General features: G+C 44.3%; 1 protein-coding gene across 3 annotated transcripts in view; it reads left to right on the top strand.

Annotated features, from left to right (window-relative positions):
• Positions 1-24,205, top strand: part of ENO4 (enolase 4) — a 434,196-nt gene that overhangs the window by 187,688 nt on the left and 222,303 nt on the right. The window lies entirely within an intron of this gene.

The raw sequence follows: 24,205 nt of genomic DNA, 5'->3' as shown, positions 1-24,205 counted from the left end.
ACCCTTTCTGGGGATAAAAATAAGGCATGGGTGAAAGGGCTTCTTTGTGCAGTACAAATACCCTCATGATGCCACTAGGTGCTGAGAGGCTGCAATGCAGGGCAAAGTTTCAAAGGTGTAGTGAGCAACATTCACTATGTGCGTACAAGGGCTAATAGGCTTCCCAGCCCAGCCTGGTGAGGTAACAGGCAGAATGGTTCCCTTGATTTATTCTTTCAACAGGCTACCATCCTCTTTATGTAAACCTCTGGGTTTTATATAGAGCTGGACGTGTGAGGTAAGCACAGAATGGCATACAAAGTACCAGGGGATGAAGTGATTTGCCAGGATCTCACAGTTAAGTCCATTGTATTTAGCATGCAAGCTGGAGCCCCACTCCAGCAATGGTCACATATCTGCATGGCCCTGGAATGGTGCTACCTAAATGTATGCATGTATGCAGTATTTGTATAGCATAAACATAACTGAAATTCATCCCTCTTCTGTTTAGGGTCAAAGGGAAAGATACAGTCGAATGATTGAAGGGGTTGGTGGGTTGTGATAGTGGTGATGAGCTGCTACTTTGCTGTGATATCATGTTCTTAAAAGTGGCATGTCTTCATCTCTTTTCTGCACTGAAACAGGGTTGGAGCCGTCATGATAGATATGGGAATAGATATGGGAATGTTGTTCCAGATTCTGGATGTGTAAATGGAGAACGCCTGTTGCCTTATTTTTTTTCTGTTTTTTTGCTCATCTTTCTCTTCAGTCTGATGGTGTCTTGGCCACAACCCCGATGAACCTCCACTGCCCTTCTCTCAGCCCCCCTTCTGCCGCTGAACCGTCTCAGCTTCAAAGCCAGATGCATCATCTAAACAGCTTACACGATCAGCACTCTCTTCCTATCTGGGTGACAAGCTCTGCATCCTTGGTACCTCAAAGAACACCACATTCTGAGAGGTACCAAGGATGCTGAGCTTGTCACCCAGATAGGAAGAGAGTGCTGATCGTGTAAGCTGTTTAGATGATGCATCTGGCTTTGAAGCTGAGACGGTTCAGCGGCAGAAGGGGGGCTGAGAGAAGGGCAGTGGAGGTTCATCGGGGTTGTGTTGATGTGTTCATACTTGTTCCTGGCCTTGATATGCAACGGCATATAGGATAACAGGGGCTAATGGGAAGCCATGGTACACTATGTTCTCACCTTCCTGATGCTTGAACAGCAGTTCTGAAGTCACTTTCTGGGAGGAATGGTTTGACTTGCTTGAATAAAGAGACTGATAACAGGCAGTCTTTTTTTGTTCTTGGAGTAGTTTTCCTTAAAGGTGAGGTCTAATTGAGTGTGCATCAAAGTGACTTACCATTTAGTTAACATTGGCAGTTGAACCAGTCCAATCTGGATCTGGACTAGTTATTGCTTGTTGTTCTTGGCAAACAGCACAAGTTCTTTTTTTGGTAGGGTTGAGCTTCAGGTAAGTGCGAAAGGACGAGGGAAGAAAATTTAGCTGTATGCCATCTGATTCCTGTAGGCTGGAACTTAGCGTGATTACCTGCTGAAACTCTATTCGTTTGCTCTGTTACTGCTCACTTTACCTGCATGGAAGGCTCCAGCCAGCCCAATGAGTCTAAAGAGGAAGAAGAATTTTCGACTGGTACCTTTTGGGATTCCACAAGTGTACTAATCGGAGCTCCCTATTTCCCCATCTGAAATCAGAGCCTGGGAAGGTTTACTGAGTTTGTTGGAGTTTTGTTGCAAAACTTCACCTCATCTCTTTCATACAACACTGTAGAATTTCTGCATGTTATCTTATGTCGTTACTTTACCAGCTTTGCATAGAACCCACACATACTAAAAGTTTTCATGACATTGGAGGTCACGTAATACCTGTTCCTGAAGCCAGCAGCCCTCACCTAAATAGCTTGGTTTTAGGTGTCTTGCAGAAAGCCTTAAGGTAGGAGATAGATTGCAAACTCAGTGAAAGAGTGCTCCAGGTGAAAGTATCCAGCACCAAGAAACTATGGGGGTCATTCCTAGATTGGCGGGCGGCGGTCGCCGCCCGCCAAGCAGGAACCGCCAGAAGACCGTACCGCGGTCAAAAGACCGCGACGGTCATTCTGAGTTTCCCACTGGGCTGGCGGGCGACCGCCAGAAGGCCGCCCGCCCGCCCAGCGGGAAACCCCCTTTCACGAGGATGCCGGCTCCGAATGGAGCCGGCGGAGTGGAAGGGGTGCGACGGGTGCAGTGGCACCCGTCTCGATTTTCAGTGTCTGCATAGCAGACACTGAAAATCTTAATGGGGCCCTGTTAGGGGGCCCCACGACACCCATTCCCGCCATCCTGTTCCTGGCGGTGAAAACCGGCAGGAACAGGATGGCGGTAAGGGGGTCGGAATCCCCATGGCGGCGCTGCAAGCAGCGCCGCCGTGGAGGATTCCCTGGGGCAGCGGGAAACCGGCGGCACACCGCCGGTTTCCCGTTTCTGACCGCAGCTTTACCGCCGCGGTCAGAATGCCCCCGGAAGCACCGCCAGCCTGTTGGCGGTGCTTCCTCCGTCACCTACCCTGGCGGTCATAGACCGCCAGGGTAGGAATGACCCCGTATGTGTACCTCAGCAGATGTGGTGGAAACGAGTCACACAAGCAGAAGGTCACAAGACCTTCACTAGACTGTTACTGGTGGACTAAGTTGGGATAATATGCTACTTCTTTCTAACCAAAGGCCAACCACTTTTAACTCCAGAACACACATAGTGAAAAAGATAGTTATTGTTCTGATAACAACCCGTCTGGTTCAATGGTGTTATCAGGGTGTGAAGAAAGGAAAAACGCCTTTTCTTGAAAGTGGTGTGGGCCATGTGCTGTGACCAGTCTTTCAAGTTCTGTTGTCCTCTAGTTGTTAACTCAAGAACTACACAGCAAGTTTTAGGGGATAAGACTTTTCATCAATTCCACCAGTAGAAATCTGAAGCGACCTAGATGAATTGAGTTTCCTTCCTCATGACTAATTTCATACAGTTGCCTGGAGATTTGAGAAGTAGCAGGATGACCTCCGTTCCTCAGCATTCTTCGACATCTTGAGCATCCTGAGCATCCTGTATCCCTTGCGTCGGGACCACTACATTGAAGTCTATGGCAGTTCACCCATTGCACATGGAACTGGACAGGAGACTTCTTTGACTGCAAAGTGACTGTTCAGCCAAGCCTTTTTGGCCTCTGTGGCACTCTCTCTGTCGAAGTTGGTCACCCAAAGCAGCCCAGAGTAGCAGTTTACAAGTTTACAAAGTTTTCAGAGGTGACCATGAACATGGTCAATTACAGTGATTTATTGTGCTGATGGAAAAAGCAGTGATTTATTGTTGAAAATTCATAGCTCAAGAACCCGCCAATGGACTTTTGTTGTTGATGTGTCTATTAGAAAAAAAATACAAACCAGCTTTATGAGTTGGTGTTCACCTGTTTTTAATGCTTTATATGTGTTCCTTTGATAATGCCTTATTCCTCAGGGCTGCAGCTACCCAGGGTTGAGCTACGGTTTTTCAAACAAATCTGACTGGACCCCACCAGTACAGGTAGTGAGTTTACTACACAGTGAAGTCTCACAACCGCACCATAAAATACTCCTCTTTCCTCACAAAAGTGAACTATTTGATTCAAAGTGATCTACTTTTTCGAAAAACTCAAATGGGAAAACATCCTAAATTCTGGAGGCCTATTCATCGCTAGTGTCATGGACAGCCTCACTCTCACAAAATGGCATCAATCCTTCTTGAGCAAGTTCAAATCATTCTATATTTAAATCCCTCATCAGTTTTTTAACTAATTTACGTCGTGCTCAAATGCTAGAATACAATGTGAGTTTAATAGAGGTGGTGTTCATGTTTGTATGTGTCTATTAAACCCTAACATAGATGGAAATCCTCGAAAGAACTAAGCAAAGTTCTTTGAAATTTTCCGATTTTTCCAATAGCAAAAGATGTATCATAGCAACCTTGTAGAAACCCGCTTGTACAGTAAGTGAGACAGTACATTTGTCTGCCATTGATCAGAATTTTACAAGGTACAATGAGAAAATAAATATGTAACACATAGTTACGAAAGCGTTTATTAACTTGTCTGTCTCAAAGAACAATGCATACCAACTTAAAAGAAAAGGAGGAGCTTACTCCATCTCAGTCGGAGTTGTGACTGGGCTACTAATTATTGTATTGTCTCATTCCTAAACTATTTCAGGTTGGTAAGGGGATTGTATAAGGTGTACCTTGTCAACAGTGTAGAGAAGACCCCCACGGGTCCTTCATTGCATGCGGGTGGGCCCCATGCCTTCCACTGTCCAGAAATAGCCGTGGGAGGCAATAAATCAACTGTTCAAGACAATCAGAAAGTAAATTCACTTTCTATTTACATTGTAATTGTTGAAATGAGTGAATAAAAAATTGAGATAAAATGCTTGCCACACGTGCCAATTCAAACACCTCTTTCACCTGAGCGGGGCTTTGTTGTAGTTCATTGTGTCATTAAAGTCAACCACAAAAGGATTCGGTTTGTTACATGGTTCTGTCGAAACCAGGCATTGCATATTTTGCTGTTGTTCCTCTGGGTGCCATTTTAATTGAATCATCCATCCAGAAGCAGTCAGGAGATGAGCCTACAAAGAAAAGTTGGCCCATCTACAGTAGGGTAAATCTGCATCATGCTAAAGCCCTCAAAAGCAGTAGTACCTTAGCCAGCCCCTGACGCTAAGGGATATGTACTCCCAGTACTTAATTTGTGAAAGAACAAGTGCTGGGGCGCGAATATTTTTAAAATTGTAATCAGAATAAATCAATTCAGTTAAATGTTACCACCTTGTGTGCTTTCTGACATCTGACACTTTACCTGAGATTATCAACCTACATCAAAAGTACTCTCTTATCCCAAAAGTGCATACACTATTGATGCTTTATGTATATGGTATTGCTATAGCGGGAACCTAGCCAAATGGCATTGGAGTGCTGTAGATGGTTAAAGCAAGCTTAAAGTTAATGAGCAATATGAGAGGAATCTGGTTTGTTGACGACTAATCCATTGTGATATAGTGTTCCTTAAATAGGTGAGTGCATAGATGGAAAAGGTCACTTGTTTTTTTTTTCTTCTCTTATACACTTCTTAATCTGCAGTCTTGAGGTGTCCTGGTTGTGGGTGTGTTGAGAACCACCAGAGATGGTGAGCTCGTCTGCAGGATAAGCAAAGGTGCTCGTTGTGATGGTCTTAATGATGATGCAGCTGGTTTTGAAAATTATGTGATCCAGCAAGGGTAGCAAATGGAATTCTATCCGGATATTTCTTTGGGCCCTGAATGAGATTTGCTGTGGCATATAGGATGCCCCTACTGGGTGGCAATGTTCAGTTTGGGAAGCCATGGTGTCAGGCATTACAGCCACCCAGATGCAAGAGTACGAGGGCTTGAATAGAAGTGCTGAAGTTGCTTTCTGGAATAAACAGTTTGACTTTCTTTAAAAGAGAAAGCTAGTACCAGGTCATCTTTGTTTTACTGACAATGCGTTCCTTTATGCAGTCTGATGCTGTCCTGGGTGTGGGTTTGACAAGACCCACCACTGATGGTGAGCTTGTCTGCAAGATAAGCAGGGGTACTGGTTGTGTTGGCTTTGTAAATGTGCCAGCTTGTTGTGAAGATGATGCAGTCCATCAAGTGGAGCCAAAGGAGTTCCATTAGAATAAGGGGTGATGAGATCTTATTTCTTTAGATTCTAAATAGGATATGCTGTGGCATGTAGGATGCGCCTAATGAGTACCATTTTGGAGTTTGGGAGGCCATGTAGTAGGGCATTACCACCATCCAGAAGCAAGAGTATGAGCATAAGTTCTGAAGTTGCTATCTGGAAGAAACAGGTGGATTTCTTTAGAAGACAGACCTGTTACCAGGCTGCCTTCTTGTTTTTTGGTAATGTGTTCCTTTATGTAGAGGAATACATAGATAGTAGAGGAGTATTTTTCTACTGTTTCCCCCTGGGTTTTTCTTCATCTGTTCCACTTTCTTTCCAGTATTCTGTCATGGATATTCAGATAATGTACTGGGTTCCTCCAGATTACTTGTATGTTGTCTTTCTTCATCAGTATTACTGGAATATGTTGAGTTATATTCATTGTAACTTGTTCACACATGTCTTTCTATATATGTTTCTTCCTATATATAAACTTTATTATTACTGTAATCTTTTGAATCTCTCTTTATTTTTTGGATTTTCTTTTTCTCATCTCATTTGGATTTTCTTCCAATTTTTGTACATTTTATCTACTATGTTTTGTCAGTCTTCAAAGTGTTTTCTATAGTGGTATGCCATTGTCTTGTTTATTCAAAATTTGCATGGTTCCTCCATGCTCCACAGAATTATTTATTTAGTGATTTGGAAAGCTCTACGCATTCTCTTCTGTATTCTTAACAGTGCTATTTGAGATGCAGGCATGTGGCAATGGAGTCCATTCAGTGAAGAGGATCCCATTCTGTATTTTTGTAATCCCTGCCCCCACAGTTTAGGGAGTTTTGTTGAATGCATGATGCAAGAGTTCAATGTTCAAGCCTTCATTGACAAAGTAGTAGTTTGGTTCTGCTCTAATGCTTATATGATGCATGAAAATGTGTGTGTGTGTGTGTGTGTGTATATATATACAGCTTATACTCATCTCAACATTTGTTTATAGCTGATAGAACAATTTCATATCCATTCTGTTCTCATGTGTCATCTGGTTTTGAAGTTCATGTCTCATTTTCTAAAACCTTTAGGATTGTAAGCTCAAGTACAATGTTGTTAGCCAGTGGGGGGTGGATCCCAAATAAGGGGTTCTCCGAACCCTAGTTGAGAAGATGTTGTATTATAAACTCCTATTACAGTCTGTTTGGACTCTGGAAGCTGTGCCAATATTGTTTGCCCTTGGCTGTCGCCCAGAATATTTGGGTTAATCATTAAGGTTAGTTCTGATTGTAGGGCAAAGGTCCATTTGTTTACTAACATACACAAATATTTAGAGATCGCTGGCAAAGTGATTTACCCCGCATATTTTATCATGCTTAGCAATGCCAAGAAACTCTGCAGAGGGCCACCATCCCAGAGTAATGCATATAACAGAATATATTTTGATACCCAGAATGGTCTGTTCTTCACTACGGGATTCCATTGGATATTCATAAAAGGTAGAAAATCTCCACACGTGCATGATCCCGGAACATAACTTTTAAAGATAATGTTTAATGCTTCCAAGTTCAGTTCATAAAAATGAAACATACTAAGCAGCAACATTTACTCTTTTTTCAGTTAGCCAAAATGGAAATGTAATATGACTTTTGACTGAGAAAATAACACTTGAATAGAATAAGAAATGCAGAATACAAAACAGGATACGGTGCCCCCAATGAAATCTCTTCTTTTGAGAACTAAACACCTGGACCTTTGAAACCTTGGATTTTGTGTCTGCAAGGAGTAATTGAAAGATGCGGGAAGAGACCAATCTGCTAAACGGAATAAAACTTTTATTTTCCAGTTGATGTTAAAACCGGAACTACCTTATGTGTTAATTATGGGCAATAACTACAGAATCGATAAGAATTTGTCTTACATAAGACTGTCTTTTGTGTACAGTGAGATTTTACCTGCATGTGCAACATCCCTTCCAAGGTCCATGATCCCATCCACTTGAAGTTCAGAGTAAACCTTGAGGACAAGGGGCACCACTGCTAGAGCCTCTTTTTATATCAAAAGCGCTAGGGAGAAAGCAGCCTGCATTCTCTTTGGCCAGGTGTTTTGTATAAAGGAGCATGTTCCAACATGGGTGCAATGGGCCTATTACAATTTTTGTTAACACTGAAAACATGCAATGTTAGGCACTCAAACAACCTCTGGCATTTTAACATAAGATCACTACTGTCGCTCTCATTACAGCTGCATAATCTAGGCAATACTGTGGATGCCTCATTTTAAGCCCGGAAGATCTGTTGATCATAAACACTGATTGGTCAGGGTGAATTAACTGTTCATTTTTTCTGAATGATCTGTTGCCAACACTTTTATTTCAATAATTAACAGGGAAATGGATCTACAGAAAGCACATTCCTCATCCAAATTCACAAATTGTAGCCATGCTTAGTTTTACTTGCAGTCAGTCTTCCTGTCTCACCACTTTGAACAAATGTAGCATGTACAGGTACCTTATTTAACAGCCTTTTTTAAAACTTGGTTGGTAAGCCAGTAGGGCCAGGAGCCTTCCCAGCCCGCTTATCAGTCTACTGGTCACCTGCGTTGAGTTGGCCTCCTTTTGGTATAAATCACAATGTCTTTTTCAAAATCACAATTTCACCCTCATAACTGTTTTACACATGTTCCAGAATATTGACTTAGAATCCGGTCAAAGTATTTTGGTGTTTTCATTCCCAAGTGTCTAGTTTCCAGCCCTCAGCTTTCTCTCTATTTGAGGTATCAGTACAGTCTCCATGGCTGAGTGGTCAGAACCTGGAAAAGAGGCCATATGCCTCTGAATAAAGAGTATTGTCTGTATCGTTCATTAGTTTTCTGTATGTGATAGAGACTTCTAGTTGCAGATTCCATACCTTTGAATTTCCGCAGGCGTCAGAATGGATCCGGAGATTTTTTTCTTCGAGCGTGAACCCGAAAGCTTTGAGGGAGCGGTCCCTAAAGCTATTGGAGGCCTGACATTTGACTCCATGTCGCTCCTGGTCCTGTTCGAGAGGAAGGTCAGGAGACCCGTCACAGATTCACCACCATTCTTCTTCGTCCAAGTCATCTGGACTGGTGGATGAGAAGAAGAAGGCCAAGAAGGCGAAATGTCCTTCGACTTCGCCCCGTCGCTTGCACAATGCAACGCGGGAAGAGCCCTCGGAGCCTCAGTCTGGGTCCGCTCCGCGCCTCCCCGAATTTCCGAGAGCAGGGGCTACCCCTGCCCGACTAAAGGAGTTCTATGAGGCCATGCGCCTCATATTTGGGCAGGCCGACCCACCACCGGTGCCTTTGGGCCCTGGAGAGTCGGTGAGGGCCCCCTCGGGTTCAAAGTCATTGACTTCGATCTTGAACCCAGAGGGTATCTCAGGATCCTCTTCCAGATCTGTCCCGACGACCCAGAGCCGGAAGGACGCCGCTCGACGCCGATACCATTTTCCATGGGCTCTGCCTTGCCCCCGGGTGAGTCTGAACCCTATCACTATGGGTATGGATATTGGGATAGTGTAGAGGGGTCGCTGGACCCTTTAGAAGACTAGCTTGAACCCGAACTGGACTAGGTGCAGGATTTGAGTGATGCCAGTGGGTCGGGTACCTCCCCTGACACTGTCATGTTTTCTCTCCTTACCGTGGCTACGGAGGAGGGAGTGTCATACTCGGTGGCGGTGAGAAGGGCGGCTTAGGTTATAAACCTCGAGCTTCCTTCTGTGGGGGTCAGGCAAAACCTCCTGACTGAAGTGCTTCAGCCTGGGGCATCCAATTCGGAACCCCTTCTTCCCTTCAGCGAAGCACTTACAGACGTCCTACTGGGGATCTGGTCCAAACCCAGCACAGGGGCTCCTGTGAACAGGACGATTGCCTGCCGCCATCGCCTTGCGCCGAATGACCCACATTTCCTCACCCAGCACCCTACACCTGAGAGCCTTATCATACAGGCTTCTTCATCCTCTGGCGCATTCCCTACCGCTCCCCCGGACAGAGAATCAAAAAGACTGGACAACTTAGGGAAGAAGATGTTTTCTTCTGCAAGTCTAGCGCTGCATTCTGTGAACACCGCATGCCTTTTGGGACACTATTTCCATACTCTTTGGGATACGGTTGCGCAAGTGCTGCCCCAAGTTCCGGAAGCAGCCCGGAAAGTTCTCTCCCAAGCCATGATAGATGGGAGAGACGCAGCCAAGTTCATGATCCTTTGTGGACTGGATACGACCAACTCACTGGGCAAATCGGTTGCATTGACGGTGGCACTCAGATGCCACGCCTGGTTGAGGACATCTGGCTTTTCCGGGGATGTCCAGCAAACCTTGATGGCCATGCCCTTTGATGGCATTTGTCTCTTCGGAGACCAGGCTGACTCAGCGCTCGAGTGCTTTAAGGATTCCTGGGCTACGGCTCAGCCCCTTGGCCTCACAGCCGCTCCTCGCCCCCTCAGTCTGCTTCTCGCTCCTTTCGTGGCTACCGAAGGGGCACCCAACAGCATCAGTTTCCACCGACCCATGCATGCTTCACAGCCCCTGCGTGGACGCGGATGCAGGATCCACCGACCTCGTTGATCAGTGATTCAGTGAGTCTACCAGTCCACCCCCTCTTTTCCCTCAAAACCTTCCTAGTCCTTTGGAACATCCGGGACCAGTTGGCGGCAGAATTCGTCATCATCTGCCCACTGGGAATCTACTACCATGGACAGGTGGGTTCTACAGATCAGCTGAAAGGGTTACTCCCTCCCCTTCGAGACTTCTCCTACAGCCCTGCCACCATCTTTCCCTTACTTGTTGGAGGATCATTTGGCACTTCTCAGCGAGGAAGTATGTCGTGGTTGCTATTCCCGCTACTTTCTGGTGCCCAAAAAGGACAAGGGTCTTTGCCATATCCTAGACTTCCGGTCCCTCAATCTCTTCCTCAAGAAGGAGAAGTTCAAGATGTTAATCAGGGCTAGGGGTCCTTTCTGCCTTGGACCGTGGAGACTAGATGGTTGCGTTGGACTTGCAGGATGCCTACTTTCATATTCCCGTCCTGCCAGTCCAGACGTTACGGATGATTTGAGCACTTTCAGTTCACCATGCTCCCCTTTGGCCTTACCAGTGCCCCTCGGGTGTTCACGAAAGTGATGGTAGTGGTTGCAGCACGTCTCCGCAGGCTAGAGTTCCCAGTCTTCGCCTACCTCAATGACTGGCTGTTGAAGGCGAACATGGCCCAAAAAGTCATCTCCCACCTCCAGACTACGGTGAACCTCTTGCATTCGCTGGAGTTCACTATCAACGTGCCAAAGTCACACCGACTCCCTCTCAGATGCTCCCCTTGATCGGAGCTGTTCTGGACACAGTGCAGTTTCGGGCTTATCCTCCCAAAAAGCGAGTCCAGGATGTTCGGGCTAAGATACCAACGTTTCAGCCTCTATCCTGGATTTCAGTGACAATGACTCTGAGGTTGCTGGGCCTCATGGCCTCCTGCATCCTGCTGGTCCAACATGCCAGATGCAATATGCGGGCTCTGCAGTGGGACCTGAAGTTCCAGTGGGCGCAGAACAGGGGAATCCCTCCGACATGGTTCAGATCTTGGAGGGAACTGCGAAAGACCTGCAGTGGTGGTTGCCAAATCCAGATTGGGTCATGGGCAGATCCCTCTCCCTTCCCAAAACCAGATCTCACAGTAGTGACAGATGCATCACTCCTGGGATGGGGCGGCCACATGGGAGAGGCAGAGATCGGAGGCCTCTGGTCTCTGGCGAAGTCGGGGCTTCATATTAAACATTTGGAGCTCTGGGCGATCCAACTTGCATTGAAAGCATTCCTCCCTCCCTCAAAGGGAAAGTGGTGCAGGTGTTCACCGACAACCCCACCACCATGTGGTATTGCAACAAACAAGGCGGAGTGGGGTCGTGGACCCTTTGTCAAGAGGCTCTTGGCTTCTGGACATGGCTGGAACGCCAGGGCATTTCCCTGGTGGTTCAACATCTGGGGGGCTGTCTGAACGCCAGAGCAGGTGAACTCAGCCGTTAAAGCGTAGTCAATCATGAATGGCATCTCCATCCGGAGGTGGCGCAAGGTCTCTTTCAGCCATGGGGAGAGCCTTGGTTAGATCTGTTTGCCTCCTCAGAGAACGTGCAGTGTCTGCTGTTTTGCACGTTGGAATTTCCAAAACGGCACTCGCTCGGCAATGCTTTTCGTCACAAGTGGAACCCGGACCTCCTGTACGCCTTCCCGCCAATACCACTTAAGCCCAGAGTTCTGAAGAAGATCAGGCAAGACCGGGCCCAAGTAATCTTGGTAGCTCTGGACTAGGCAGGAAGAGTCTGGTATCCTGGGCTCTTGAGCATGTCCAGTTTCCGCCTCCTTGCCTGGAGATTGAGCGGCAGCAATTGATGGCTTTTGACCTTCCACCCGAAGTCTGTAATGTCATCTTGGCAGCCAGGCGTCCCTTCACCAAGACGGCATACACCTGTCGTTGGAAAACATTTGTGGCATGGTGTATCAACAAATCTGTTGATCCCCTCTCTTCACTTCTCTCAGAGGTTCTTCTCTTTATTCTCTCTCTTGCCCATCAGGGCTCTGCTCTGGGCACCCTCAAGGGATGTTTGGCTGCCATCTCTGCCTTCTGAAGGCTACCAGACCAACCTTCTCTTTTCAAATCTCCCATTGTTGGGAGGTTTCTTAAAGGCCTCACTCATATGTTTCCTCCTGTTCCATTCATCATGCCCCAGTGGGATTTAAACTTGGCCCTCACATACCTCATGTGCACCCGTTTTGAGCCACTCCACAAATGTCCTTTATGGCTCTTAACACTTAAAACAGCTTTCTTGTTGCCATCACCTCTGCTAGTAGAGTAAGTGAGCTTCAGGCTCTTTCTTCAAAGCCACCATTACTAGCAGTGCATCCTGACAAAATGGTGCTTCGTACCAGGGCTTCCTTTCTTCCCAAAGTGGTAACGCCTTTTCACGTAAGCCAATCTATCACCTTGCCTACTTTTTACACACCCCACATCCCTCACATGAGGTGGAGAGACTCCACCGCCTGGATCCAAAAAGAGTGTTGGCGTTCTATCTAGATCGTACCAAAGATTTCTGGGTGGACGAGCAACTCTTTGTGGGATATGTGTGTGCAAAGAAAGGGAAGGTGGTGCAGAAGAGGACCATCTCACAATGGGTAGTCCTCTGCATCAAGATGTGCTACACTTTGGTGAAAAAGCAACCCCCCGAAGGTTTGCGATCTGATTCGACCAGAGCAACTGCTGCTACCACAGCATTAGCACACAGAGTTCCATTCCTGGATAGCTACCAGGTTGCAACGTGGGCCTCCTTACACACGTTCACCAAACACTACTGCCTGGACATTCAGGTCTGTAGGGATGGCTGTTTTGGCCGTTCGTTCCTGCAGGACTTTTTAGTGTGATCTTAGTTTGCAGCCCTCCACCAGGGATGGTATTGCTCGGGTATCTATTCAAAGGTAAGGAATCTGCAACTAGAAGTCTCTATCAGCTGTACAAGTTACTTACCTTCGGTAACGATACATCTGGTAGAGACATATTCTAGTCGCCTATCCTCCCCGCTCTGCGAACTGATTTCTAGGGACAGATACTTCCCTCTAAGGGCCCTAGTTCTGGCGCACTGTTCTTAGTGTTCTTCATGGCTCTGTGCTACTGGCTTGGAAAGTCGTGAAAAGAAACAGACGTCAGCGCACTGGGGTGGTGCCTATATACGAACACAAGGTCATCACTGCGACCACAACACCCACAGCAGCAACAGACGCCACCTAACAGCGCTCAAGGATACTGCTCGAATAAAAAATCTCCGGAACCAGTCTGACGCCTGGGAAAATTCAACGGTAAGGAATCTGCAACTAGGATATGTCTCTACCAGATATATTGTTACCGAAGATAAGTATCTTCTACATTAGTGCTACAGTGGAGGTAAATATCTTTAGTTTTGAATGATCAATGATTTCCATGCCAGAGGTGATGAGCCTATCTATATCCCTATCCATCGCTATTTGCAAGTTGCCACCTCAAAACTAGGGTTACTCCAGGCAGTTTTAACTACAGTGTGCCCAATATTTTAAACACTGTTTTCTGTAGCATGGGGAGAAGACATCCTAACCCAATCACTGTGTTGATCATCCCATATCCTGAGTGTGGCTACATAAAAATGTCTGTATAGGTTCTAGCTAGAGGTGAAGGTACCAATTAGAAATCTAATTATTTTAAATAAAATGACATTTATCCCCCACCAAGGTCCTTGGAAGGACAGGTGTTAATTTTAACCCCTTAAAGTTAATGATATCAGGGGTTCCATTATCTCCTTGTGTGTGGAATTAATGAGGAGTTTAAGTTTGAACCTTTAGAATCCTTTGGGTATTGAGGAATTACTGTGGTCATATTGCCCCAGTAATTTATCATTATTCCCCACAGTTAACCACCTGATATTTCAGCTGAAATCTCTAGGGGAAACATGAAAGGTTGTGGTAATCCTACAAACCTCAATATTCTAGATGAGGCCAGTAACTTGTGATATTCTGTAACCTGCGGTAACCAGTAACCTGTGGGGGAGCAGATCATGATGCACGTAATCTGTCACTCTGCCTTTCCCGGGAGACTTGAATTGCCCCAAGACACCAGGTTTATTTTCAGACAAGTGACAAAATTGAAATGTAATGGGAAGACAGACTTCTGGCACAAGGTGTGTCTTTTTCTGGCCACTACACAGCAAATTTTCAGCTGTCCTGGGTAGTGAGCGAAGGTGGGTGTTAGCCCCATACTTGGCCCAATGTGCACCTGAAATAATAATGGGACACCAGGGTTCCTTTTCTAATAAGAATAAGAATAAGCATAAAATGGCAGAGGAGTGGGGAGCCCACTTTCCTGGCACAAGTTGTACCTCTTTTAAGCCTCTACCTCCCATCCCCCTTTCAGCTACTAAGCCAATGGTCTCGATCTGAAATGTAATTGGAAACACAGATAATTTTAGTCAAGCAAATGTGGTGAGCCAGGCTTCCTGGCACAAGGTGTGCCTCGTTCTGACCTCTGCTCACCATCTCCATTATAGCTGTCTTAGAGGAACTGATAATTGGTATTACTCTCTGACTTGCCAAGCTCAGGGGGCTTGAAATGCCTCCTGACTCCAGGGATTATTTCTGGTTAAGCCACAAAAAATATACTGATTTGGGAATGAGGTTTCCTTGCACAGGATTTTCCTTTTGGCCATCTACCCACCATCTTTCAAAAGGAGTAGAGCAACTGACTTATCTCCCACCTTGCACAGAATGGGGACAGGTCAGAGATGCACAAACTGCAGGCAATAATTTGGTTTTGCTATCTAGTGAATTTACAAGAGCTGCAAGCCTGGCCTCCCTTCTAGCTCCCCAGTGTTCCGTTACCCAGCTAGCCCAAAATTGTCAAAGCCATACCACTTGTTGGTGTTTATACTGCAGATTAGAGTACTAAACGGACATTTTGGATGCACTGCATGTATCTGAGATTTTCCTAGTGGGATGTGTGGAATTATTAGGTCTGGGTTTGCCCACCATCCAGGGAAACTTCCAATCCTTGACATATTTAAAAAGTAAATACCTAGGGCATTCAAAGGTTGTGTATCTTGTATGGTGTCCACTAGTCCCTCTTATCCTAAATGCCTTGCAAATGTCAAGTAATGACTAAGAACACATTTTCTCAAAGTTCACATGGGGGATGGCTGCAGTCTTTGGTCCTAGGGTCCACTAACATTTCGGAAAACCTACCAACCTCAAAAGGTTTTGATAATAAAGTACCCAGAGGAATCCAGGGATGTGTGGCTTCATGGATTCCTCAAGGCTTTCTTATGCACAGTCCTTTGGAGACTTCAAACTGGATACAAAATACAATTTTCTCAGTTCATGTCATGGAAAACTCCAGAATTTGTGGAGCGCTGCAGAATTTCCCCCCCTACTGTATTACTTATTTTGATTACTAATACAACAGTACCCAAAGGAATCCATGGATATATAGCTTGTGTGAATTCCCTAGACATTCTTATATGAAATGCCATACAAACATCAAATGATGTCTCCAAAAGAACAACATTTAAGGAATATTTTAAAGGGAACAGCTGCCATATTTGTGCTGAGCATCATCTGACACTGGGGGAACCTACTACCTCAGATATATCTGAAAATTAGACCCCTGGTATAGTTCAGGGTGGTGTATCTGCATGGACTCCTCCACATTTTCATACCCAGTCCCTTGCAAACATCATACTTCGGGTAAAAACAAAAGCAGACATTCTTCACATTTCTGTAATAGAAAGCCCTGGAATGTGCAGAGAATAGACCACGTTCTACCACGCTGTATCCCCACACTTCTTCCAATATGAAGAATACCCCACTTGTGGTTGGTAATCTACATGTGTAGATGGGCCAGTTGCCTGGACAGGAAAGTCCAAAAATGAAATCTTATTCATGCCACTAATCCTAATTTGAAATGTAATAATTTTTGCCATGTGGATAACTGCCACATTGGGGAACAGGATCAGCTAGCACTCAGGGATACCTTTCAGTACCCCAGCTTGAGTCCCAATTACTTCACCTTATTTTAATTAAAAAATTAGTTCCTTTGGTAAACGCTTGAGCAAGTAACTCTAAGAACCCCTTGCCGAAATCAGGATTTGTCAAGTTTTCAAAAATGTATAACTTTCTGGATTTCACATCAGTTTGCCAGCACAATGTACAAATAGGCAAAAAAATGCAAGAATTTGAAATGTTGACTACTGCATATAAAGTGCTTAAAACATACTGTTAGGTTGAAGCTAAGATGGCAGCCAAGGAGGAACAGTTTCTCTGAGATCCAGCTCAAAAGAAAGTGGATAGGAACGCAACATGTCAGCAAATGGTCTTTTTTAGGGGCTAAAACCCCGAAGTGATTGAAAGGTGCCTGATGGGCACTGAGATCCTTTGGGCAGCTCCCAAGGAGAAGTGCACCAGGGTGAGCAGAGTCTCGGTGGAGCAGGCATAGAGGTAGGGCAAAGGCAGCCAGGTAGGCTGAGGTGGGTTACCAGCTCACTTAGGGAGAAACTATAATAAATTGTATTGTGTGATCACTGGGAAGGAGGCCACTGACGCTGTGAAAGGTGGAAGAGCAGCAGAAAAGCAGCAATACTGAAAGTTGGGCTCCGGCTGGGATGGACAACGTGCCAGGAGGCTGACAGGAGTGAAAAGGGTGGAGGTGCAAGCAGCCTGCAGAAGACCAAGGGTATTGCTCAGCAGCTGTGCTGTCTGAAGTTGCAAGGAATGTAGGAGCAGTGGGTGCTTGGTGCCAAGCCAGGAAGAAGTAAAGTGAGACTGCAAGGGTCCAGGCCTGCAGAGAAACTGGGAAAGGTATGCAGGCCTTTTGGGAAAGAAAGATCAATTCATGCCAGGGTATTTCAAACAGCTGCAACAGAATCCTTTTGTTGCTAAATCTTTGGAAAGGGCAGATAATGAAAACCACAGAGTGCAAAGATGGAGGAAATCCAGTAGAAGTGTGAATGGAAATGTTGTAGGTGAATTCCACAGCAGAAAGAAAGCTTGAAAGTCAGATGTATAATATGGTAAGTATTCTTCCAACATAATACTGTGCCTCTCTATTTTCCCATTTGTCTGAAGATGTAATCTGGAGATTAGGGCTCTTCATATACCCAATTTATTGTATAAAGACTTTCAGAACTTGGAAATATATTGTAGTTCGCAATCAAAAATTATTTTAGTTGGATGGCCATGAAGTCTAAAGCTATCATTTCAGAAGACCTTACCCATTTTCATTGCTGATGGAACTATGAGCAAGCCAAGAAATTAGCCATTTTGGTCCAATAATCTATAGTTACCATTACAATAGTACATCAGGTGCAGGTTGGTCAGTGATGCAGTTAGTGGAAATTAGGTCCTGTAGCCTTGTTAGTAACTCTGTGTTTAGAATTAACCCAAATCTTCTTTGTCTCACTCCTATTCTCAGCACAAATTTAACAGGAAGTTCACAGGCATTTATATACTACTGAATTTGTACAAGGTAGTCCTGCAAAATAGTTTGTTGAGTAGATCTTCTGTTAGCCAACGTCTTTATGCACACCAATTTTAGCATCCTAGACCATTTTTAGTTGCTAGTTCTTGAAGCTTTTTAGTTAGTATAAATACTCTTCCTTGGTAAAATATTAGACCATTTATTTCCTTGAATCTTAATTTGGGAAAAGTTCATCAGAATTGTTAATGTTATATTTCTTTTGTATCCTTCTTAATGTGTTCAATCAAAGACATTGTCAGTACAGCAATAAAGGTCTAAGTCTGAAGACTAGATTTAAAACTCCTTTTCAGGATATCTTCAGGAAACAGTATCAGCCACCACATCATATGCTCTGAAATTTATATAATAATGAAGTTGTATTGCTGGAAGTAAGTGGCCCATCTGGCTAGCCTGCAGTTTCTGCACTGAGTCTGGTGAAGACGTTAAAGAACTCTGTTATCTGTTCGAACAATAACCTTAAATCGGGCTTCTAGCAAGATGAATCACCACTCTGAAAATGCCACTTTTAACTTTTTAAAGGCAAAGCCAGGTTGAGGATTCCACTTGAAGTGAGAATACATTATTTTCATACCTTTCTCTTGGTAAGAGGAAAGTATGAAAATAATGTGTTCATTTGGTTACAGGAAGGTATGAAAATGTGTTCAATTGGTAAACACTTATTTCATGCTTTCGAGAAACAAATAATTGAATATAATTCAGTAGTAGGATACATGAATGTACATGCGTATTATATTTGTGGAGAGGCTACGGGACATAAAATGAAAAATAAAATAAGAGTTTCTATTGAATATATATAGGGTATTGTTGTTGATAGTATATACATATACTTTAAAGCAAACATGAATTTAGAATGTATATTCAAAATTTAAAAATTTATAATTAAGACATCTGTGTAATTACTGGTGTTATGTTTGGGATATTTTTTTTACAAATCAAGCACATTTGAAATGGAGATTGATAGTATGTACAGTTTTTAGATTCCAATTAAGAATTTTCTATGTTGTATGATTGGAATTTATTGCAATGTAAAAAATATGGGGAAATAATAGGGTCGATTGTGTGACGATTAACATCATTGTGTCCTTTGTTTAGGCTATTTCACGAATCATGTTTTTTGCTAAAATGATGAAAAATATTGTAAATAGTATGAGATATTTATACAAGCAATTTAGAAATTGATACAATGTGGTGTTTGTGGGAAATATTGGTCTTTTCTCTGTGTTTACTGTGTGTTATTTTGCTAAAGTGATCATGTGATATAAAAAGACACAAAAATTGGCGACTATCAGGTTGACAAAGGCAGAAATGCTGAAACGTGTTCCTGTACATCAATAGATTTCCTTTTTTATTTTCCTTGTGTGTGGAGTGCCGTGCTTCCGATCGAAGGAAGAAAGTGTGGATATTAAGACGCAGTGGCGCACATCATTTGTTCGGCACCACCGGCAGTTAGGTGCGGGAAGGTCACGCCGAAACTAAGTGTTTTATATATATATATATATATATATATATATATATATATATATATATATAAGAATGGGGTCTCTAGTTGACAGTGGCTTGCACCCAGTTCAAGTAGGGACCCTCACTCTAGTCAGGATAAGGGAGTCACACAGCTAAAACAACCCCTGCTCACCCCCTTGATAGCTTGCCATGACCAGTCAGGCTTATCTCAGAAGCAATATGTAAAGTATTCAGACAGACAAACAGACAGACACACAAACACACACACACACGCACACACACACACACACTTTAGAACAACAGCCAATATTTATCTGAATAAAACAAGACCAAAACAACAAAAATCTAACATACACAAGCAAAGATACAATTTTTTTAAAATTCAATCACAGTAAAGGTCTTAGAAACACAATAGCTCCAACTGGGGAAATCACAATGTCTTGATGGAGTTGTTCCCAACAGTCAGACACCACTCCCGAGGGAGTGCGGGACGATCACGAGTTGCATATACCCCAGGTACAGTACCTTTGGAAAACGAGGAGACAAAAATGTTGTACGGAGTCGGGGGGGTGAGGTTTTGCTGGAACCAGTTCGGCATTGGTTCTTACTGCTACTGTGAAGGTGAAGGCGTTGGTTCCTTACGGTTGCAGGGGAGGTGATGTGATGTTGGTGGCGAGCCATCTGTTCCTTACGACCTGGTGGGGTTGATGAATCCACCAGGTCGGTGTCACGATCACACCAAGGGGCCAAAGGTGCTGCGGCGGAGTCGGGTGTCCCGGACGTTTGGGACATGGCACTCAGGACTTTTGAGGTGCTGAAGTGGCATTGGGTCTGCACCATCAGTCATGGTCCTTAAACTCAGCGGGGGCCACGTCTCCGGTACAGGCAGCGACACAGAGTCAGACAGCGGCGCCAGTTCTGATGTTGCTCTAGAGTTGAGGTACCTGGTTTCTTCTTGGTTACACAATCAGAGGGGATGGGGAGATTTAGCAAAGGTCCAGTGTCCCTGGGTATTGAATAATTTCAAAATGGCTACACTGTTCCTATAAAGGAAAAAAGACAAAGAGGCACAGGTTCGAAAAGACACTTCTTAAATTAGAAGCAAGAGCACTCACACACCCAGTGGATGTCATGCTTCATCATAGGGCCAGCTCCTCGTCAGGCTGGCGCTGCAGTGCCTGATGGGCCCCACAAAGGGGCACTTTACCGGAGATCTTTAATCGAGAATGTGTGCCAGGGTAGGAATCAATTTAGGCAAACCCTCAGTTAAGAGCAGGAAAAAAAGAAAACTTAAAATTGACTCAAGGGCCCCCAAACAACAAACTTAATTTTCGTGAAGACCCTAGGTCAAGGTTAAAAATGAACAGGAGTGGAGAGGGAATAAGGTTCCGCCACTCAACTAACAACACCAAGTTAAAGAGGATATTTTCCTTTTAGCTGGTAATCTGGTCAACATGTTTCGTGCTCTAGATGTCTTTACAGATCGTGCGGCTCTTGCATCAGGACCTAAAAAGTAACTCCTAAGCTCCACTATATACACTAATAGGATTTGTAGAGAGAATTACTCACATAACATGCTACACTACTTCCAGCCTAAGTAGGGGAACCCTCCCATATTAGGGATCAGGTTCCTTAGGACAAGACAGACCTTTGGACCAATTACTCTATATTGGAGCGTGGTCCCCCGCCGAAGACCTACCCGATGGTCGCCGTCCTGAAGTGGTTACACCTAGGCCACAAGATCTAAAAAAAGGAATGGGGGAACTAACCAAGTTAGGCAGTATGCAAGCGACATCATGGTGCGTGCTATCACAGCGCTTGACGTCATGACGTGTGATGATTTCACTGGAATGATTGCACGTGAGGTGATTTCACTGGAATTGATCGTAAGAAGTGAGATCAGATATTAAGACCTCACACCCATGTCTATCAGGTATTTCATCAGTAAATTTAAGCACATTTGGGGTTTTACCAATAAAGTGGAGCAATTCCGACACAAAATGTGGGCCTCAAGTAATACATTCATGTTTTTTTAAAACCTGCCACTAATAAATTAGCAACAAGGAGAAGCATGATAGTAGACTGTTACGCTTAATTGTTTGCAATGTCTGCATTTTAAAATATTTTATGGGGTTAAGGCATCTGCTGAAGTGGTGCCCAGGAAATCTCAGGGAATAATAATAATGGTGAGATAACTCTGGAGGTTAACACATTTGTTGGAGAGATGTGCTTTATGCAGTCCCAGATTTGAATCAAAATAGTATAGAAGGGTAATGTGTCTCCTGCAAAGCACATCATATAACATGCAGGTGATAGATTTTTATTTTATGTAAATAGGTAAGTGGGATCCTTCTGTTACTTGCAGTTTATAAATTGTCATCCTTCTGATATAGCCAGTAAGCTATGTAGAACATATGACTCCTACACCTTGTAACCCTCACTTTCTCATGTAACCCATCTTGTATAGTGGTTTACATACTTAGCTGATTTATTGTCAATGTATAACATGTATGTTACGTAAAGCGCTCTGACACCCTGCATTAAGATGTGTAGGGCTAGAAAAGAAATAGAATAGTGCTATGTAAATTGTTATTTGTGTAAATACTGGGACAGACCAACACATCTGACAATCTTACAGTGCTTGCACTTATATACAGTATATGTGTAGTGTTCAAGACCCTGCCTTTTCTGCCCTGGCCCCAGGCACACTACAGGGGGTTGAAGACTGCTTTGTGTAAGAACAGGCACAGCCCTTTTTCAGGTGCAAGTGTGCGCTCCTCCCACCACTTTAGGCCAGGAAGACTCATCAGGATAGCTAGGGCACACCTCAACTCCTTTTGTGTGACTGTCTAGCGTGAATTCACAAACAGCCCAACTGTCATCCTGACCTGGACGTGTATTCCACAGCCCGGCAGAGGCACAGAATGGTTAAGGAAGAAAAAGCCCACTTTCTAAAAGTGGCATTTTCAGACTTACAATTTAAAGACCAACTTCACCAAAATATAAATTTTTAAACGTGGATTCAGAGACCCCAAGCTCCATCTCTGTATCTGCTCCCAGTGGGAAATTACACTTAAAATATATTTCAAGGCAATCCCCATGTTACCCTATGGGAGAGAGAACTTGCAATAGTGAAAAAACAAATTTAGCAGTATTTTACTATCAGGATATGTAAACCACACTGGTACATGTCCTGCCTTTAAATACACTGCCTCTTGCCCATGAGGCTGCATTGGGTCTACCTTAAGGGTGACTTACATGTAGTAAAAGGAATGGTTTGGGCCTGGCAAGTGGATGCACACAGACACTGCAGTGGCAGGTTTGAGACATATTAACTCATGTGGATGGCATAATCAGTGCTGCATGTCCACTAGTAGCATTTGATTTTCAGGGCCTCGGGCACACACTGTGCACCATACTAGGTACTTACTAGTAAATCAAATATGCCAATCATGGATAAACCAATCACCAATACCATTAAGACAGGGAGCACTTGCACTTCAGCACTGGTCAGCAGTGGTAAAGTGCCCAGAGTCCTAAAGCCAGCAAAAATGAAATTTAGCACAGGATCAAAAACAGGAGGTCAGAAGCCAAAAAGACAGGGGAAACCACGCCAAGAGCTGACAGGTCTAACACTACCTATATCATGTATTCTCTACACACTTTAAAAATGCAATACAATATTTGAAGAACGGTGCAAAGCCAGCGGTGGAAAAAGTGTATCCCATAGTGTCTGTTTATGAAAGTTGGGAAGATGGAGATCTTAGCTAGGTAACCCTCTTGTTGAGCCAATTGGAAAACAATTCTTACAGAGTATTTCTTTCACATGTTTTTTTAACAAAATGGCCCAATGTTGGCACATTTAACCCCCCCTCCGCCCACCCACACACACACAGCCAGAGCTTCCCAGAGTTGAGTGGACATCATCTGGAGTCTTGCCTTGCTAAAGGACTGTATCCCTAACACTGATACTCCTGGAAGTCAACTTGCCTGCTGGTAGAAGGCTCCTGCTGTCTCTACAGAAGGTGTCTGTTTGGGGAGTACAACTCGAAACCAGACCAGGCTACTGTAGTTCAGTCAAGCCAAGGAATACTACAGAACAATCTGCCTGCCCTAGGAATGTGGGCAAAGACTCTCCAGGAGTGCAGTTCGGAGCAGAAAACGATAAACGACTGCTGACCTCGCTGTCATGCAAAGACATTGCAGCTGTTCACACCTCTGTTTTGAAGAGTTGTGCCCATTGTGGACGTTGCAATTGATAACCAAGAATATGTACACTTTGGATAACACCACCGGATTCAAGAATTTTGCCTTTGGATGTCACCACTGCCGCATCTGAGAAGTGCACCTGTGACCCACCTGCTAACTATTGCCAAGTGACCCAGAAGCAGGTCCAGTTGCATCCATACCGTACTAATGATGAAGTACTCCAGGCAGCATCACCCACTGCCCCATCCTGTTGTGACCTGTATGAAGTGAATATAGCATCTGCTGCTAGCACGGTTCCTCTGAGAACATGAAGAGGTCTGAGATATTTTCTGCCATTTTCCTGCATGCATCCATAATGAATACAGAATCCTCTGTAGTTTGGACATTCATAAATTGTGCTGCTGGGTGATTGCTGAGGCCTGAATTTACGCACCCCCATTCTACCTCCCTGATTACTTGTCATCATTACAACAGAGAGTAAAGATTTCAAGGGGTTGTGCTTGGCCGAGTTTGCAGATGCCTAGTAGAAAGGAGTCTGGGATATCAGAGGCATGCAAACCCAGCTCCCATGGCTGAGGCTTAGCAGACTCTGCTTGCCCTCTGGCCCTGCAATAGAGTTCCTGACAGGTACAGACTAATGACCTTCAGGAATCTTTAAAGGTTTCCAGATGCATGCATGACAAGTTGCAACAGAGGCAGGTTTCCAGGTTTACTCTTGAAAACATTTTTAATTCACATTTTCTGATGCTAAAATATAGAAGCTATAACTTTCCTGTGTGAAAATAAGCACTTCCTCAATGGAACCCTTCCTTTTGA

Source organism: Pleurodeles waltl, chromosome 6 (assembly GCF_031143425.1).
Source record: "Pleurodeles waltl isolate 20211129_DDA chromosome 6, aPleWal1.hap1.20221129, whole genome shotgun sequence".
Classification (NCBI taxonomy): domain Eukaryota; kingdom Metazoa; phylum Chordata; class Amphibia; order Caudata; family Salamandridae; genus Pleurodeles; species Pleurodeles waltl.
The sequence above is the reverse complement of the archived record's forward strand: the minus strand, read 5'-3'. Positions and strand labels throughout refer to the sequence as shown.